This window comes from Thalassophryne amazonica, unplaced genomic scaffold (assembly GCF_902500255.1).
Source record: "Thalassophryne amazonica unplaced genomic scaffold, fThaAma1.1, whole genome shotgun sequence".
Lineage (NCBI taxonomy): Eukaryota > Metazoa > Chordata > Actinopteri > Batrachoidiformes > Batrachoididae > Thalassophryne > Thalassophryne amazonica.
The window spans coordinates 29,462-50,209 of NW_022986367.1; positions in this window are offsets into that span (position 1 = coordinate 29,462).

Genomic DNA, 20,748 nt, shown 5'->3' on the forward strand with positions numbered 1-20,748 from the left:
GCTAATAAAATTTTAACTATTAGAGAAAAAATTACTCATAACCATCCCAAAGACATATCGTTCTGTTTGGCTGCTTTCAGTGATGCCGGTATTTGGTTAGACTCTTTCTCTCCGATTGTTCTGTCTGAGTTATTTTCATTAGTTAATTCCTCCAAACCATCAACATGTCTATTAGACCCCATTCCTACCAGGCTGCTCAAGGAAGCCCTACCATTAATTAATGCTTCGGTCTTAAATATGATCAATCTATCTTTATTAGTTGGCTATGTACCACAGGCTTTTAAGGTGGCAGTAATTAAACCATTACTTAAAAAGCCATCACTTGACCCAGCTATCTTAGCTAATTATAGGCCAATCTCCAACCTTCCTTTTCTCTCAAAAATTCTTGAAAGGGTAGTTGTAAAACAGCTAACTGATCATCTGCAGAGGAATGGTCTATTTGAAGAGTTTCAGTCAGGGTTTAGAATTCATCATAGTACAGAAACAGCATTAGTGAAGGTTACAAATGATCTTCTTATGGCCTCAGACAGTGGACTCATCTCTGTGCTTGTTCTGTTAGACCTCAGTGCTGCTTTTGATACTGTTGACCATAAAATTTTATTACAGAGATTAGAGCATGCTATAGGTATTAAAGGCACTGCGCTGCGGTGGTTTGAATCATATTTATCTAATACATTACAATTTGTTCATGTAAATGGGGAATCTTCTTCACAGACTAAGGTTAATTATGGAGTTCCACAAGGTTCTGTGCTAGGACCAATTTTATTCACTTTATACATGCTTCCCTTAGGCAGTATTATTAGACAGCATTGCTTAAATTTTCATTGTTACGCAGATGATACCCAGCTTTATCTATCCATGAAGCCAGAGGACACACACCAATTAGCTAAACTGCAGGATTGTCTTACAGACATAAAGACATGGATGACCTCTAATTTCCTGCTTTTAAACTCAGATAAAACTGAAGTTATTGTACTTGGCCCCACAAATCTTAGAAACATGGTGTCTAACCAGATCCTTACTCTGGATGGCATTACCCTGACCTCTAGTAATACTGTGAGAAATCTTGGAGTAATTTTTGATCAGGATATGTCATTCAATGCACATATTAAACAAATATGTAGGACTGCTTTTTTGCATTTGCGCAATATCTCTAAAATCAGAAAGGTCTTGTCTCAGAGTGATGCTGAAAAACTAATTCATGCATTTATTTCCTCTAGGCTGGACTAACTATTGTAATTCATTATTATCAGAAAAGCCTTCAGTTAATTCAAAATGCTGCAGCTAGAGTACTGACAGGGACTAGAAGGAGAGAGCATATTTCAACCATATTGGCTTCTCTTCATTGGCTTCCTGTTAATTCTAGAATAGAATTTAAAATTCTTCTTCTTACTTATAAGGTTTTGAATAATCAGGTCCCATCTTATCTTAGGGACCTCATAGTACCATATCACCCCAATAGAGCGCTTTGCTCTCAGACTGCAGGCTTACTTGTAGTTCCTAGGGTTTGTAAGAGTAGAATGGGAGGCAGAGCCTTCAGCTTTCAGGCTCCTCTCCTCTGGAACCAGCTCCCAATTCAGATCAGGGAGACAGACACCCTCTCTACTTTTAAGATTAGGCTTAAAACTTTCCTTTTTGCTAAAGCTTATAGTTAGGGCTGGATCAGGTGACCCTGAACCATCCCTTAGTTATGCTGCTATAGACTTAGACTGCTGGGGGGTTCCCATGATGCACTGAGTGTTTCTTTCTCTTTTTGCTCTGTATGCACCACTCTGCATTTAATCATTAGTGATTGATCTCTGCTCCCCTCCACAGCATGTCTTTTTCCTGGTTCTCTCCCTCAGCCCCAACCAGTCCCAGCAGAAGACTGCCCCTCACTGAGCCTGGTTCTGCTGGAGGTTTCTTCCTGTAAAAATGGAGTTTTTCCTTCCCACTGTAGCCAAGTGCTTGCTCACAGCAGGTCGTTTTGAACATTGGGGTTTTTATGTAATTATTGTATGGCTTTGCCTTACAATATAAAGCGCCTTGGGGCAACTGTTTGTTGTGATTTGGCGCTATATAAATAAAACTGATTGATTGATTGACACCATTTTGTAAAACTGTCAATTTCATTGTGATATAAGGATGTGTCCGTATTCTTAGATAAAAGACTCACAATGGCAGTGTCATCTGCATATTTCAAAATGCTATTATTTTGATGTGTGCTTTTACAATCATTTGTATAAATGGTGAAAAGCACTGGCGATGACACACTACCTTGTGGAACCCCGGTGTTACTGTGTCTGACGTCTGATAATGTCCCATTGATCTTAACGTGTTGAGTTCTGTTATTTAAAAAAGCATAAATCCATTTTATTAAAAAAGCACTGACTCCCATTGCAGACAGTTTCTCTAAAAGCAGATGTGTTTGTACAGTATTAAAAGCAGAACTAAAATCGACAAATAGAATGCGTGCATAGGCCTTGGTATCTTCCAGATGTTGAGACACAAGATGGACAATGCTTAGGACAGCGTCTTCAGTGCTCCTGTTTTTCTTGTAAGCAAACTGATTAGTGTCCAGCATTGAGTCCACTTCTCTCTCCAGTAGTGACACAATAAACCTCTCTAAACATTTCATTACATTTGAGGTCAAAGCCACTGGACACAGATCACTGTTAGCTGTGGCGCCAGGCTTTTTGGGAATTGGCGATATGTGCGATAATTTCCACAAAGAAGGCACTTTCTGCAGATCAAGAGACTGTTGAAATAAAGGACACCAAGCCACAGAAAGTTCTTCGGCCCAGCTTTTTAGTAAAAAAGCTGGGCCGAAGAATATATTCAGATTCTCATTCAATATATTCGGGTTTTCATTCAATATATTCAGATTTTCATTCAATATATTCAGGTTTTCATTCAATATTCTCAAGTTTCATACAATATATTCAGATTCTCATTCAATATATTCGGGTTTTCAATCAATATATTCAGATTTTCATTCAATATATTCGGGTTTTCAATCAATATATTCAGATTTTCATTCAATATATTCAGATTTTCATCCAATATATTCAGGTTTTCATTCAATATTCTCAAGTTTCATTCAATATATTCAGGTTTTTATTCAATATTCTCATATTTTCCTGTTTGGCATGCCATAGTATATGTATATGTATATATATATATATATATATATATATATACATATATATATACATATATATATACATATATATATATATACATATACATACACTCAACAAAAATATAAACGCAACACTTTTGGTTTTGCTCCCATTTTGTATGAGATGAACTCAAAGATCTAAAACTTTTTCCACATACACAATATCACCATTTCCCTCAAATATTGTTCACAAACCAGACTAAATCTGTGACAGTAAGCACTTCTTTGCTGAGATAATCCATCCCCCCTCACAGGTGTGCCATATCAAGATGCTGATTAAACACCATGATTAGTGCACAGGTGTGCCTTAGACTGCCCACAATAAAAGGCCACTCTGAAAGGTGCAGTTTTATCACACAGCACAATGCCACAGATGTCGCAAGATTTGAGGGAGCGTGCAATTGGCATGCTGACAGCAGGAATGTCAACCAGAGCTGTTGCTCGTGTATTGAATGTTCATTTCTCTACCATAATGTTGTGTGGGCCGCCAGAAGAGGAGGTACTGCTGGCCCACCACCAGAGGGCGCCCTGCCTGAAGTGCGGGCTTCAGGCACGAGAGGGCGCTGCCGCCACGGACATAGCCGGGGGTGACAGCTGTCACTCATTATCTCTTGACAGCTGTCACCCATCTACACTTCATCATCCCACTCCATAAAGACCGGACGTCATCTCCACCTCGTTGCCGAGATATCGTCTACCTTAGGAGGTAACCCTCTCAGCCTGCATATCCAGATAAGTGGTTACTCAGACACTGCACGAGTGTGTGTTAGAGGTGGAGGTGGAATTCCCACCGTTGTTGTTACTGGGTGTTCACACACCCACATCTGATTGTCTCTGCTCCTCGCCAGCAGTACCAGATCCGACACGTGGAGACAGTGGCCACCTGGGGTGTTCGGGATTTGGCGGCTCCAGTATTCTCCGGGTTCAGCGGCGGAGGAAATCGTGTGGTTCCGGTTCTTCTCAGGACAGACGTCCTCTATCCTCGAGCCTGCCCACACGTCATCTTTGCTAATTGACTATTGTACATATTCTGTAATCTGCTGTGTTTGGTTGTGCTTTTCACAACAGTAAAGCGTTCATATTTGACTCTTTCATTGTCCGTTCATTTATGCCCCCTGTTGTGGGTCCGTGTCACTACACTTTCACAACAGGATATCTCGGCCAGCGTCATGGACTCCGAGGGGCGTCACCCAGCCATTGAATGGCCAATGGGAGAGCAGGGTGCACAGGCGTCTGCAGGAGGCGTGATTGGTGAGTTGCAGCACATCCTCACCGCCTTTACGGCTCGGTTGGATCAGATGACCGAGCAAAACATCCTCCTGAACCGCAGGGTGGAGGCTCTCTCCGCACAGGTGGCAGCGAGCGCTCAGGGCGCTGCTGCAGCTCCTCCTCCTGCCGACCCTGTGCAGGATATAAATGTTCCACTGGTCATTCAACAACCCCTCCCACCATCCCCTCCCAATTGTCTTCCGGGGGCCAGAGCAGGCGACATCGAAGGACATTTGAAATTGCTGGCTAAGGCTAAGCGTAAATTTGGTAAGATTGTAATTCACGTCGGCAGTAATGACACTCGGTTACGCCAATCGGAGGTCACTAAAATTAACATTAAATCGGTGTGTAACTTTGCAAAAACAATGTCGGACTCTGTTGTTTTCTCTGGGCCCCTCCCCAATCAGACCGGGAGTGACATGTTTAGCCGCATGTTCTCCTTGAATTGCTGGCTGTCTGAGTGGTGTCCAAAAAATGAGGTGGGCTTCATTGATAATTGGCAAAGCTTCTGGGGAAAACCTGGTCTTGTTAGGAGAGACGGCATCCATCCCACTTTGGATGGAGCAGCTCTCATTTCTAGAAATCTGGCCAATTTTCTTGGATCCTCCAAACTGTGACTGTCCAGCGTTGGGACCAGGAGGCAGAGCTGTGGTCTTATACACCTCTCTGCAGCTTCTCTCCCCCTGCCGTCCCCTCGTTGCCCCGTCCCCGTGGAGACGGTGCCTGCTCCCAGGCCACCAATAATCAGCAAAAATCTATTTAAGCATAAAAATTCAAAAAGAAAAAATAATATAGCACCTTCAATTGCACCACAGACTAAAACAGTTAAATGTGGTCTATTAAACATTAGGTCTCTCTCTTCTAAGTCCCTGTTGGTAAATGATATAATAATTGATCAACGTATTGATTTATTCTGCCTAACAGAAACCTGGTTACAGCAGGATGAATATGTTAGTTTAAATGAGTCAACACCCCCGAGTCACACTAACTGTCAGAATGCTCGTAGCACGGGCCGGGGCGGAGGATTAGCAGCAATCTTCCATTCCAGCTTATTAATTAATCAAAAACCTAGACAGAGCTTTAATTCATTTGAAAGCTTGTCTCTTAGTCTTGTCCATCCAAATTGGAAGTCTCAAAAACCAGTTTTATTTGTTATTATCTATCGTCCACCTGGTCGTTACTGTGAGTTTCTCTGTGAATTTTCAGACCTTTTGTCTGACTTAGTGCTTAGCTCAGATAAGATAATTATAGTGGGCGATTTTAACATCCACACAGATGCTGAGAATGACAGCCTCAACACTGCATTTAATCTATTATTAGACTCTATTGGCTTTGCTCAAAAAGTAAATGAGTCCACCCACCACTTTAATCATATCTTAGATCTTGTTCTGACTTATGGTATGGAAATAGAAGACTTAACAGTATTCCCTGAAAACTCCCTTCTGTCTGATCATTTCTTAATAACATTTACCCTGATGGACTACCCTGCAGTGGGGAATAAGTTTCATTACACTAGAAGTCTTTCAGAAAGCGCTGTAACTAGGTTTAAGGATATGATTCCTTCTTTATGTTCTCTAATGTCATATACCAACACAGAGCAGAGTAGCTACCTAAACTCTGTAAGGGAGTTAGAGTATCTCGTCAATAGTTTTACATCCTCATTGAAGACAACCTTGGATGCTATAGCTCCTCTGAAAAAGAGAGCTTTAAATCAGAAGTGTCTGACTCCGTGGTATAACTCACAAACTCGTAGCTTAAAGCAGATAACCCGTAAGTTGGAGAGGAAATGGCGTCTCACTAATTTAGAAGATCTTCACTTAGCCTGGAAAAAGTTTGTTGCTCTATAAAAAAGCCCTCCGTAAAGCTAGGACATCTTTCTACTCATCACTAATTGAAGAAAATAAGAACAACCCCAGGTTTCTTTTCAGCACTGTAGCCAGGCTGACAAAGAGTCAGAGCTCTATTGAGCTGAGTATTCCATTAACTTTAACTAGTAATGACTTCATGACTTTCTTTGCTAACAAAATTTTGACTATTAGAGAAAAAATTACTCATAACCATCCCAAAGATGTATCGTTATCTTTGGCTGCTTTCAGTGATGCCGGTATTTGGTTAGACTCTTTCTCTCCGATTGTTCTGTCTGAGTTATTTTCATTAGTTACTTCATCCAAACCATCAACATGTTTATTAGACCCCATTCCTGCCAGGCTGCTCAAGGAAGTCCTACCATTATTCAATGCTTCAATCTTAAATATGATCAATCTATCTTTGTTAGTTGGTTATGTACCACAGGCCTTTAAGGTGGCAGTAATTAAACCATTACTTAAAAAGCCATCACTTGACCCAGCTATCTTAGCTAATTATAGGCCAATCTCCAACCTTCCTTTTCTCTCAAAGATTCTTGAGAGGGTAGTTGTAAAACAGCTAACTGATCACCTGCAGAGGAATGGTCTATTTGAAGAGTTTCAGTCAGGTTTTAGAATTCATCATAGTACAGAAACAGCATTAGTGAAGGGTACAAATGATCTTCTTATGGCTTCGGACAGTGGACTTATCTCTGTGCTTGTTTTGTTGGACCTCAGTGCTGCTTTTGATACTGTTGACCATAAAATTTTATTACAGAGATTAGAGCATGTCATAGGTATTAAAGGCAATGCGCTGCGGTGGTTTGAATCATATTTGTCTAATAGATTACAGTTTGTTCATGTAAATGGGGAATCTTCTTCACAGACTAAAGTTAATTATGGAGTTCCACAAGGTTCTGTGCTAGGACCAATTTTATTCACTTTATACATGCTTCCCTTAGGCAGTATTATTAGACGGTATTGCTTAAATTTTCATTGTTACGCAGATGATACCCAGCTTTATCTATCCATGAAGCCAGAGGATACACACCAATTAGCTAAACTGCAGGATTGTCTTACAGACATAAAGACATGGATGACCTCTAATTTCCTGCTTTTAAACTCAGATAAAACTGAAGTTATTGTACTTGGCCCCACAAATCTTAGAAGCATGGTGTCTAACCAGATCGTTACTCTGGATGGCATTTCCCTGATCTCTAGTAATACTGTGAGAAATCTTGGAGTCATTTTTGATCAGGATATGTCATTCAAAGCGCATATTAAACAAATATGTAGGACTGCCTTTTTGCATTTACGCAATATCTCTAATATCAGAAAGGTCTTGTCTCAGAGTGATGCTGAAAAATTAATTCATGCATTTATTTCCTCTAGGCTGGACTATTGTAATTCATTATTATCAGGTTGTCCTAAAAGTTCCCTAAAAAGCCTTCAGTTGGTTCAGAATGCTGCAGCTAGAGTACTGACGGGGACTAGCAGGAGAGAGCATATCTCACCCGTGTTGGCCTCTCTTCATTGGCTTCCTGTTAATTCTAGAATAGAATTTAAAATTCTTCTTCTTACTTATAAGGTTTTGAATAATCAGGTCCCATCTTATCTTAGGGACCTCGTAGTACCATATTACCCCATTAGAGCGCTTCGCTCTCAGACTGCAGGCTTACTTGTAGTTCCTAAGGTTTGTAAGAGTAGAATGGGAGGCAGAGCCTTCTGCTTTCAGGCTCCTCTCCTGTGGAACCAGCTCCCAATTCAGATCAGGGAGACAGATACCCTCTCTACTTTTAAGATTAGGCTTAAAACTTTCCTTTTCGCTAAGGCTTATAGTTAGGGCTGGATCAGGTGACCCTGAACCATCCCTTGGTTATGCTGCTTTAGACGTAGACTGTGGGGGGTTCCCATGATGCACTGTTTCTTTCTCTTTTTGCTCCGTATGCATCACTCTGCATTTAATCATTAGTGATCGATCTCTGCCCCCCTTCACAGCATGTCTTTTTCCTGGTTCTTTCCCTCAGCCCCAACCATTCTCAGCAGAAGACTGCCCCTCCCTGAGCCTGGTTCTGCTGGAGGTTTCTTCCTGTTAAAAGGGAGTTTTTCCTTCCCACTGTAGCCAAGTGCTTGCTCATAGGGGGTCGTTTTGACCGTTGGGGTTTTTCATAATTATTGTATGGCCTTGCCTTACAATATAGAGCACCTTGGGGCAACTGTTTGTTGTGATTTGGCGCTATATAAGAAAAAAGTTGATTGATTGATTGATCCCCAGAAGCATACATAAGCCCCCCAGAGCCGTACGGAGGTTGTGTGGAGACGTGCGCGGACTGTCTCATGCAGTGTTCGCTCGTCTTTGCACAACGTCCCGTCATGTACGCGTCTGATGCTAGTAAAGTATCTTATGTAATTAATCTGCTTCGAGGAGAGGCACGCGCTTGGGCTACGGCGCTTTGGGAGCAAAATTCACGGCTCCTTCATACGTACACTGGGTTTGTGAGGGAGTTCAAAACCGTGTTTGATCACCCTAACGGGGGAGAGACCGCTTCAACTGTGCTGCTGTCAATGAGACAGGGACGCCGGCGCGCAGCCGCTTATGCAGTCGACTTCCGCATTGCGGCTGCGAGGTCCGGCTGGAATAACGCTGCGCTCCGCGCCACCTTCATAAACGGACTGTCGTCGGTCCTGAAGGAGCAGCTGGTGGCCAAGGACGAACCGCAGGATTTGGATGGACTTATTGATCTCGTTATACGGTTAGACAATCGGTTAGAGGAACGCCGTCGGGAGCGAGACGAAGGACGTGGCCGGGCACGCGCCGTCCCTCTCCCTTCCGGGTCTGAAAAGGTTCCGCCCTCCCCACGCTCCACAGCCGCAGCGCTCCGTGGGGCAACAGCACCCCCTGCTGGTGTTGCTAGGGAAACGCGCAGGGCCAATATAAGATCAAATGACAGAATGAGGAGGCTGGTCCACGGGGAGTGCTTTTTCTGCAGCTCAAAGGAGCATATACAGAGAAACTGCCCCAAACGACCAAAACAACAACACTCGCCTTTAGGGACTGGGCTAAAGGGGGGGTCATAACATGCACGTGGGACACACACGTATTGCCACACGACTCCCAGTTACAATCCTGAGTGGGGATTTAACCCTTCAAGCCCCAGCACTGGTGGACACGGGGTCAAAAGGGAATCTGCTGGATAGCAGATGGGCTAGGGAAGCAGGGCTCCCTCTGGTGGCGCTTCCTTCACCATTGCAGGTGCGGGCACTAGATGGCACCCTTCTCCCTTTAATCACGCACAAGACACAACCAGTAACTCTGGTGGTGTCTGGGAATCATCGGGAGGAGATCGAGTTTTTTGTGACTCCTTCTACCTCCCGCATGATTTTGGGCTTCCCTTGGATGTTGAAACACAATCCCCAGATTGATTGGCCGTCTGGGGTGGTGGTTCAGTGGAGCGAGACCTGCCATCGGGTGTGTTTAGGATCCTCGGTTCCTCCCGGTTTACGGGCTAAGGAGGAGGTCAAAGTCCCTCCCAATCTGACAGCGGTGCCGGTTGAGTACCATGATCTTGCTGACGTCTTCAGCAAGGATCTGGCACTCACCCTTCCTCCGCACCGTCCGTAAGATTGTGCCATTGATTTGATACCAGGCGTGGAATTCCCGTCCAGCAGGCTGTACAACCTCTCACGACCTGAACGTGAATCAATGGAGACCTACATCCGGGACTCATAAGCTGCCGGGTTGATCCGAAATTCCACCTCCCCAATGGGTGCAGGTTTCTTTTTTGTGGGCAAGAAAGATGGCGGACTCCGTCCATGCATCGATTACAGGGGGCTGAATGAGATTACGGTTCGCAATCGATACCCGTTGCCCTTGTTGGATTCCGTGTTCACCCCCCTGCATGGAGCCAAAATCTTTACAAAATTGGATCTTCGGAATGCGTATCACCTGGTTCGGGTCCGGAAGGGAGACGAATGGAAGACGGCATTTAACACCCCGTTAGGTCACTTTGAGTACCTGGTCATGCCGTTCGGCCTCACAAACGCCCCCGCAACGTTCCAAGCTTTGGTAAACGATGTCTTGCGGGACTTCCTGCACCGATTCGTCTTCGTATATCTGGACGATATTCTCATCTTTTCCCCGGACCCTGAGACTCATGTCCAGCATGTACGTCAGGTCCTGCAGCGGTTGTTGGAGAACCGGCTGTTTGTGAAGGGCGAGAAGTGTGAGTTTCACCGCGCTTCTTTGTCCTTCCTGGGGTTTATCATCTCCTCTAACTCCGTCGCCCCTGATCCGGCCAAGGTTGCGGCGGTGAGAGACTGGCCCCAACCTACAAGCCGGAGGAAGCTGCTACAGTTCCTCGGCTTTGCAAATTTCTACAGGAGGTTCATAAAGGGCTACAGCCAGGTAGTTAGCCCCCTGACAGCCCTGACCTCTCCTAAAGTCCCCTTCACCTGGTCGGATCGGTGCGAAGCCACATTCAAGGAGTTGAAACGACGGTTCTCGACTACACCAGTGCTGGTGCAGCCCGACCTTGGCCGCCAGTTTGTGGTCGAAGTGGACGCCTCTGACTCAGGGATAGGAGCCGTGCTATCCCAGAGCGGAGAGACCGATAAGGTCCTTCACCCGTGTGCCTATTTTTCCCGCAGGTTGACCCCAGCTGAACGGAACTATGACGTCGGCAATCGAGAACTCCTCGCGGTGAAAGAGGCTCTTGAGGAGTGGAGACACCTGTTGGAGGGAGCGTCTGTGCTGTTCACGGTTTTCACTGACCATCGGAACCTGGAGTATATCAGGACCGCCAGGCGGCTGAACCCCAGGCAAGCCCGCTGGTCACTGTTCTTCGGGCGTTTTGACTTCCGGATCACCTACCGCCCCGGGACCAAGAACCAGAGATCGGATGCCTTGTCCCGGGTGCATAAAGATGAAGTCAAGACTGAGCTGTCGGATCCACCGGAGCCCATCATTCTGGAGTCCACTATTGTGGCCACCCTCACCTGGGACGTGGAGAAGACCGTCCGGGAGGCCCTGGCACGGAGCCCCGACCCCGGAACAGGGCCGAAGAACAGACTCTACGTCCCACCAGAGGCAAGAGCTGCTGTCTTGGATTTCTGTCACGGTTCTACGCTCTCCTGTCATCTGGGGGTGCGAAGGACCGTGGCAGTGGTCCGGCAGCGCTTCTGGTGGGCGTCCCTGGGGGCCGACGTCCGGGAATATATCCAGGCCTGCACCACCTGTGCCAGGGGCAAGGCAGACCACCAGAAGGCACAGGGACTTCTTCAGCCACTTCCTGTGCCTCATCGCCCCTGGTCCCACATCGGTCTGGATTTTGTCACGGGCCTCCCGCCGTCCCAGGGCATGACAACCATCTTCACGATAGTGGACCGGTTCTCCAAGGCGGCCCACTTCGTGGCCCTCCCGAAGCTCCCCACGGCCCAGGAGACTGCAAACCTCCTGGTCCACCACATCGTCCGTCTGCATGGGATACCTACCGACATTGTCTCAGATCGTGGTCCTCAGTTCTCCTCCCAGGTCTGGAGGAGTTTCTGCAGGGAACTGGGGACCACTGTGAGCCTCTCGTCCGGGTATCACCCACAGACCAATGGACAGGCAGAACGGGCCAATCAGGAATTAGAGCAAGCCCTGCGCTGTGTGACGTCTGCCCACCCGACGGCCTGGAGTGAACATCTGGCCTGGATCGAGTACGCACATAACAGCCAGGTGTCCTCTGCCACCGGCCTCTCCCCATTTGACGTGTGTTTGGGGTATTAGACCCCGTTGTTTCCCGTGGTGGAGGGAGAGGTCGGTGTGCCCTCGGTCCAGGCCCACCTGCGGAAGTGCCGTCGGGTGTGGCGCTCCGCCCGTTCTGCCTTGTTAAAGGCCTGGACGAGGGCGAAGACCCATGCAGACCGCCGGCGGTCCCCGGCCCCTGCTTACCAGCCCGGGCAGGAGGTGTGGCTTTCCACGAAGGACATCCCCCTCCAGGTGGACTCTCCAAAGCTCAAGGACAGGTACATTGGACCGTATGAAATCCTCAAAATCCTCAGTCCTGCCGCAGTGAAGCTCCGACTCCCAGCTTCACTGCGGATCCACCCGGTTTTTCATGTGTCCAGAATCAAACCCCACCGCACCTCACCTCTCTGTGCTCCTGGACCGGCATCGCCTCCTGCCCGGATCATCGACGGGGAGCCGGCTTGGACAGTGCGCCGGCTCCTGGACGTCCGTCGGATGGGCCGGGGGTTCCAGTATTTGGTGGACTGGGAGGGGTATGGACCCGAAGAACACTCCTGGGTGAAGAGGAGCTTCATCCTGGACCCGGCCCTCCTGGCCGATTTCTAACGCCGTCACCCGGACAAGCCTGGTCGGGCGCCAGGAGGTGCCCGTTGAGTGGGGGGTCCTGTTGTGTGGGCCGCCAGAAGAGGAGGTACTGCTGGCCCACCACCAGAGGGCGCCCTGCCTGAAGTGTGGGCTTCAGGCACGAGAGGGCGCTGCCGCCACGGACACAGCCGGGGGTGACAGCTGTCACTCATTATCTCTTGACAGCTGTCACCCATCTACACTTCATCATCCCACTCCATAAAGACCGGACGTCATCTCCACCTCGTTGCCGAGATATCGTCTACCTTAGGAGGTAACCCTCTCAGCCTGCATATCCAGATAAGTGGTTACTCAGACACTGCACGAGTGTGTGTTAGAGGTGGAGGTGGAATTCCCACCGTTGTTGTTACTGGGTGTTCACACACCCACATCTGATTGTCTCTGCTCCTTGCCAGCAGTACCAGATCCGACACGCGGAGACAGTGGCCACCTGGGGTGTTTGGGATTTGGCGGCTCCAGTATTGTCCGGGTTCAGCGGCGGAGGAAATCGTGTGGTTCCGGTTCTTCTCAGGACAGACGTCCTCTATCCTCGAGCCTGCCCACACGTCACCTTTGCTAATTGACTATTGTACATATTCTGTAATCTGCTGTGTTTGGTTGTGCTTTTCACAACAGTAAAGTGTTCATATTTGACTCTTTCATTGTCCGTTCATTTACGCCCCCTGTTGTGGGTCCATGTCACTACACTTTCACAACACCATAAGCCGTCTCCAAAGGCGTTTCAGAGAATTTGGCAGTACATCCAACCAGCCTCACAACCGCAGACCACGTGTAACCACACCAGCCCAGGACCTCCACATCCAGCATGTTCACCTCCGAGATCGTCTGAGACCAGCCACTCGGACAGCTGCTGAAACAATCGGTTTGCATAACCAAAGAATTTCTGCACAAACTGTCAGAAACTGTCTCAGGGAAGCTCATCTGCATGCTCGTCGTCCTCATCGGGGTCTCGACCTGACTCCAGTTCGTTGTCGTAACCGACTTGAGTAGGCAAATGCTCACATTCGCTGGTGTTTGGCATGTTGGAGAGGTGTTCTCTTCACGGATGAATCCCGGTTCACACTGTTCAGGCCAGATGGCAGACACCGTGTGTGGCGTTGTGTGGGTGAGCGGTTTTCTGATGTCAGTGTTGTGGATCGAGTGGCCCATGGTGGCGGTGGGGTTATGGTATGGGCAGGCGTCAGTTATGGACGAAGAACACAGGTGCATTTTATGGCATTTTGAATGCACAGAGATACCGTGACGAGATCCTGAGGCCCATTGTTGTGCCATACATCCAAGAACATCACCTCATGTTGCAGCAGGATAATGCACGGCCCCATGTTGCAAGGATCTGTACACAATTCTTGGAAGCTGAAAATGTCCCAGTTCTTGCATGGCCGGCATACTCACCGGACGTCACCCATTGAGCATGTTTGGGATGCTCTGGACCGGCGTATACAACAGCGTGTACCAGTTCCCGCCAATATCCAGCAACTTCGCACAGCCATTGAAGAGGAGTGGACCAACATTCCACAGGCCACAATTGACAACCTGATCAACTCTATGCAAAGGAGATGTGTTGCACTGCATGAGGCAAATGGTGGTCACACCAGATACTGACTGGTATCCCCCCCCCCCAATAAAACAAAACTGCACCTTTCAGAGTGGCCTTTTATTATGGGCAGTCTAAGGCACATCTGTGCACTAATCATGGTGTCTAATCAGCATCTTGATATGGCACACCTGTGAGGTGGGATGGATTATCACAGATTTAGACTGGTTTGTGAACAATATTTGAGGGAAATGGTGATATTGTGTATGTGGAAAAAGTTTTAGATCTTTGAGTTCATCTCATACAAAATGGGAGCAAAACCAAAAGTGTTGCTTTTATATTTTTGTTGAGTGTATGTATCTGCTGAAGAAGGTTGAGTTTTGTGTGTTGCAAATTGTAAATGTAAATTTGTAAATGTAAATTTGTTTGGTAGCATTTTATTGTGTCCTTTAAACTGAAAAGTTTGAAGTGGTTGAAAATGGGAGTGGGAATAGATGGGTTTTTTACTCCCCACCCCCACCCCCCACCCCACTCCTTTTGGACTAGATTATTTTATTTTTGGTTAAAGGGGGATGCATTATAATCCATTTTCTTTATTCATTGTAAGTTTTTTGTTGTCTTGGACTGTGTGTGCTTCATCCATTCATTCATTCATTAGTCATGCAGGGGTCCTGATGGGAAAACATCAAAGGGACCAAGAATCCTTGATATGTGCTTCACACATCTTGGCGTGTTATCACATGCAAAAACAGGAACTCTAACCACAGGTGATGACACGGTATGGTGAATTATGTCCACAATGTCTATTACGTGTTGAATGTTTACCACATTACCCCCCCCCCCAGCCAGAATGCACCATAAGTGAAAAGAATAATAGATTACGGGCAAATAAAAGATGATTCGCCTGTCCTTGAGAGGGCAGGCAAATAATCCAGCTGTAATGACTCCTCCGTACCAGAGCATCAGAAGCACTGTGGTATAAGGTGACCGCAGGCCTTCCCCTTGGGAGACCGGGCTGAGTAGGAGGGTGCCTCTGTGGAGGAGTATGGGCAAGCTCCGTGGGCTTGTCCAGGTCTAGGTGGACTGGCTTGAGGTGGTCCACTGAAATGTACTTGGTGTTACCACCTATGTCAACCACAAAACGTTTGTCTCCTGTCTTCAATGCGGGAAACAAGCCATGATGGGGAGGCTGCAGCAGCCCCCTGTGAGCATCATGGCAAATAAAGACGTATTCCACTGACTGCAAGCGTGAGGGAGTACAGGAAGATGGAAGGCTGTGTTGTGAAGTAGGCACAAGTGCAAAAAGCCTAACCTTGTCCTGAGGCTCACTCCATTGGTGAGCCACTGACCAGGGAGTGGTGGCGTCAGGAATGAAATCACCTTTGACCTGCAGTGGTTGGCCATAAACCAACTCTGCCGATGAGCACTGGAGGTCCTCTTTAGGGGAAGTTCGTAGACCCACCATCTGCTAAGCTGGCCCATCTGCTAAGCTGGCCCGCAGGGAGGCCTTCATAGAGTGATGAAAGCGTTCACACAGTCCATTAGCTTGTGGGTTGTATGCCGTGGTCCGGTGGAGCTTCACACCCAGGCTGTCTGCAAATGCATTCTCGAGCTCGGACGTAAATTGTGAGCCCCTGTCAGAAGAGAGGTCAGATGGAGTGCCAGGTGCAATGAACACCAGACCATCTCAGACATTTTTGCAGCTGTCAACGGGACAGCCTCCGGCCACCATGTGGTCCTATCCACCATTGTAAGGAGGCGTGTGAAACCCTGGAAGGAGAGGTCCACATTAACGTGATCGAATCTCTGCTCAGGTACAGGGCAGTGAGCTTGGGGATCTTTGGAGTGGTGGTGGATCTTGGAGTGCTAGCACTTGCCACAGAAGTCAGTCACTAACGTCCTTCTTGAGTCTGTGGCAGACAAACTTGGCTGACACCAACTTTTGGGATGTTTTTTTTCCCCGGGTGGGAAAGGTCGTGAACAGCCTCAAAACACATCACACAGCCATATGGGAGCAGGCTGCCAGTTTCATGTCAGGCTCTCTGCCTTTTTATCGCCACTCAGCAGCAAGTGTTCCAGCACACCTCAGTGGATAGAGAGGTGGCTCGGTTGCTGATGAAACTGAGGCAGGGCGCACGGATGGTGTCCAACTATGCCACAGACTTCCATATCCTGGCAGCCAAGAGCGAGTAGAATCTTGCAGCTTTGACCAATGTTTTTTCAAGGTCTCACCAACTACATCAAGGATCAGGTTATTGCCGTAGACCTCCCAGATCTGGGTGCGCTGATCGCGTTGGCAGTCAAGGTGGACAGAAGGATGATGGACAGACCACGGAGAGAAACTCATTCTCACAGCAGCACGTTGCCCAGTAACAGCTTTTGTCTCGCCATTTCAGCCCAGTGCAGCCCCTGCCCGCCCAGAACTGACCCAGAAGAAACGATGTAGCTGGAGCGCACTCATCTCTCTGCGGAGGAGTGTCAGCATCGTCAGGAGGAAGGACGGTGCTTCTACTGTGGTCAATTGGATCACATGATCATAAGTTACCGGAGTGCTTCCACTCACTATAAGCCAGCTGTACGGGTGAGTCAAAATACTATCTTTTCAGATTCCACCCAAAACATGATCAAAGCCAAGCTAACCTCTGAACATTCTAGCATCTGTGCCGGTATTTATTGACTCAGGTTCAGATGCTACTCTACTACATTCCTCTCTTGCTAGGAACCTGCATCTTAAATTATATCACCTCCCACACCCTCTGGTGGTGAATGCCATGGATGGCAGCTCCCTGGGACAGATTTCCCACCGGATCCAATCGGTTCAATTAACTGTGTTGGATAACCATTCCGAAACCATAAGCTTTGATGTTTTCGATAGTATGACTCACCAGGCTATTTTGGGGTACCCTTGGCAACGCAATCCTAATTTTGATTGGTCTAGTGGTCAAATAAATGAATGGGATCCCAACTGTAATAACACCTGCCTTGTAAAGCACCTGGATTCTCCGGTTACCACCACTCCTGACCTCACCAGTGTTCCAGTGTGTTACCATGATCTTGCTCAGGTCTTTAATAGGAACAAAGCCAAATCTTTGCCAAGTCACTGAAGCTATGACTGTACCATTGAGTTGCTCCCTGGTACCAGTCCCCTAAGGGGCAAGTTGTACTTTATGTCTGCACCTGAACACCAGGCTATGAGTGACTATATCCAACAATCCCTCGTTGCCAGAGTAATCCATCCGTCCTCCTATCCAGCCGGCGCTGGATTCTTTTTCCAAGAAAAGAAGGACAAGACACTACGTCCCTGCATAGATTACAGGGAGTGCAATGACATGGTTAAGAATCAGTACCCCCTCCCTCTCATGGACTCTGCATTCGAGTTTTTGAAGGGTGCTAAAGTTTTCATGAAATTCGATCTGGTGGGTTGGGGTCTGGTGCCTGGGCTTGGGGTGGTGCCTCTCCCCGGGGCTCGGGTGTATGTGGCCCCCATGCCCCGGCCTCTCCCTCCATGTTTGTGATGCCCGCCTGTCTCCCCTTGGCTCCTCGGCTGCCCCTGCTGCTCCAAGGTCCCATCTTGCACCTTCCCTGGTTCGGGGACCTCTGGACGGGGTGGCCCGTCCATCTGCGGCTCCCTGGCCCCCTGTCCCCTCTGTTGGTTTGCTCCTCCCTGGGCCTCCGGTGCTCCTCCGGGGCTGCCCGCCTCCCCCCGTCCCGTGGTTTCCCTGGCACCTCCGCTGGATCTGGTATTGGGCTGGGGGCATGGTGGGGCCAGTGTATGTGGCCTCCTCCCTGCGATGCATTTCTCCTTCCGCCTGCTGCTTGGGGTTGGGCCTCACATGTCACACCCCTCACATGCACTTCACCAGGTTAGTACCTGCACGCACATCATATTGGGTTGTAAGTAGCACATTGTAGGGTTCATATAGATTTGCGGTAGGGTGTTGGGGATGGGTTTGCAGGGCAGTCTGTGGCACAGCCTTGTGCTGCAGCCTTCCACTGTGATCTCCATCCGCCACTCCTGCCTTGCAATTTTAATGCACACACTTTATTTCTACACGTTTAGTAAACACCTTCACTAATTTAGTGTCGGGGTCACTGGGCGGTGGTGGGTTTGCAGGGCAGGCTGTGGCCACCCACAGCAGTCTGCCACCTGCCATCTCTTGCCCTGCTTTTAATGCAACACTTTATTTTTGCACACTTAAGGGGTCGTACACACCAAGGGAGATTAATTAGGTAGGGGGTCTGCCTTGCCGGTTCTGCTGTGGTCCTGTGGCCCTGCTCGCTACGCTGGGGGGCCTGGCTGTCAGGGGCCTTGTGCTCTTCCTGGCCCCGGTGTTGGGCCTCGCTTCTTTTCTGGGGGCTGGGCCCCGCCCGGGGCTGGGCCCCGCCCTCGTATGGCTCGGTGGTCCCTACCTTGTGCTTTGGGTTCGGTTGTGGTGGCTCCTTTGCCCCCCCTGCTGCTGCTTGCTCCCGCCTTCGGGGGCCGTGGCCCTGGTGGTGTGGTTCTGGGGCTCCCCCTAATGGTGGGCACAGGTTTTGTTATCATTTATCTGTTTCTTATCTGATTATGTTCCATTTGTTATTTATTGCATTTTCTGTTTATCAGTTATCTTGTTTTATTTGTAAGGATTAAACAACGAGAAGCCATGCATTATACAGTTTGAATGCACGATGCGGAGTCTAAAACACTGGTGTTACTCTGCAAAGTACATTCAAACCGTATGATGCACGGCTTCGAGTTGTTTAATCAGCTTATACCATGGTCCCACACAGTAAGCTAATGCACAAATATTTATTTAAGTTAACAGAACTTGATAAAAATGCGTAAGTATTTGGGACTATTTTATGCCAGTCTCAAGATATTTTCATCCTTGGCAACCGTTCTCTTCTTCTTTCCCGTCTTCAGTCTTGTCCAGTTCGTCTGATGTTAAATCTTTATGCCGTTGCTTTTGCTGTTCTTCTCATTTGCTCTCCTCTTCCCATTCTTCAAATATTTTATTTTGCCCAACAATATTAAATTTCACTTGGAAATCCATGTTTTATCGCATTTCTGTCATTCACCTGTCAAAACACAGCGGATCTATGCCAACTGATTTGCGTGTTGCTGTGGTGATGACCAGAGCGGAGTGATTATAACAGTGACTTAACTCGCCGAACTACGTGTGCGTATACACGAAAATAACGCATGCCAGTTAGACATGGAATTCTCACTGACCGTGGTATAAAATGCATTATTCTGTAGTCACCGGGTTTATTTGTTCTCTGTTATACCAGTAGTTTGTTTTGTCGTCATCATGTATTGTATTCACTTTTATGTCTCAGTCAGTATCAGTTCCGTCTTAGTTTGGTTTAATATTAGGTTTCTTGTTTTTCCTGCTATTTAGATTAGTCCAATGATCCTGCACCTTCCCCATCCTTGAAAAGCTTACAAAAAGGAACAAAACAAATCTGAAACTAATGAAAGAAAAAAGAAGCAAACATTGACCTCAATGATTTAAACAAAATCAAAATAAAACATTCACAATGACGTGACCACCAGCGAGTATGAGACCGAGCACAGCCAGCCCCGTCCTCACGTCCGCAACACCTGCAGGTGCAGAATCTGGTTGTCTAGTTGTTGATCACTGCCACCAAGTCATGAGTTAAACAGAAATGGCTGAGCAAACAGAGATGGGGGTAGAGGCTGTACCTAGTAGCACATTATGCCAAGAAGAAAAGAAGCTCCAGGACAGATAAAGAAGAAAGTTTGTCTAATATGTCAGCATTTAAATGTTTAGAAAACTGTTTCTGGTTCTCTGGGATTCAATGAATAAATAATAACTAACACACAGTGAAAGATATTCTCTCCAAACGGAGAACACTTTGCCCAACAGTGAAGTGGACAACCCTCCAAAATTCCTTCAGCGGCACAGTGACAAGTCCTCCAGGAAGGTTAACAGTTTATGAAGGTGTTTTCCATTAAGCAATTCAAGATAGAGCTCAGTAAACCTGAACAAAGGCTTCCTGAGATGTTCTGGGAAACAGACATTATGCATGTCGTGACATCAGCAGTTGTCTAGTCAGACAGGTTCTTCTAGTCACTCTGACTCACGTTTCTTCTATGATGGAGTGGGATAAGTTCCAGGTAAGCTAACGAACATTTATGTAGCTAACGTAAACAGTAGTAGGCCTGGTAACCACTTAAAACGTTAAACATTAAACATTTCATTACATTTTGCCCCATTTTGTCATTATCAGACTCCATTTCGCTCCATTTTGTATTTTAGTATGGCCCGCTGGAACAGGACTGATGGACTTTCTTCCCTGGCAGTGATCTCCACTGAGACAGAGAGACTTTAAAACTGAAGGAAGATAAAGAAAACTTCCACAAGCAAGTCATCGAGGCTTTTGTTCAGAAACACTGGCACATGTATGAAGGGTCAAAGTGATCAAAATTAATTGAAATATTGAATGTGGTAAATATGAACGCAGTAAAACACAGATTGTGGTAAAACTTTGAATGTGGTGAAAATGAAAGCAGTAAAACAATTAATGTGGTTAAAAGTGAAAGCAGTAAATATTGAATGTG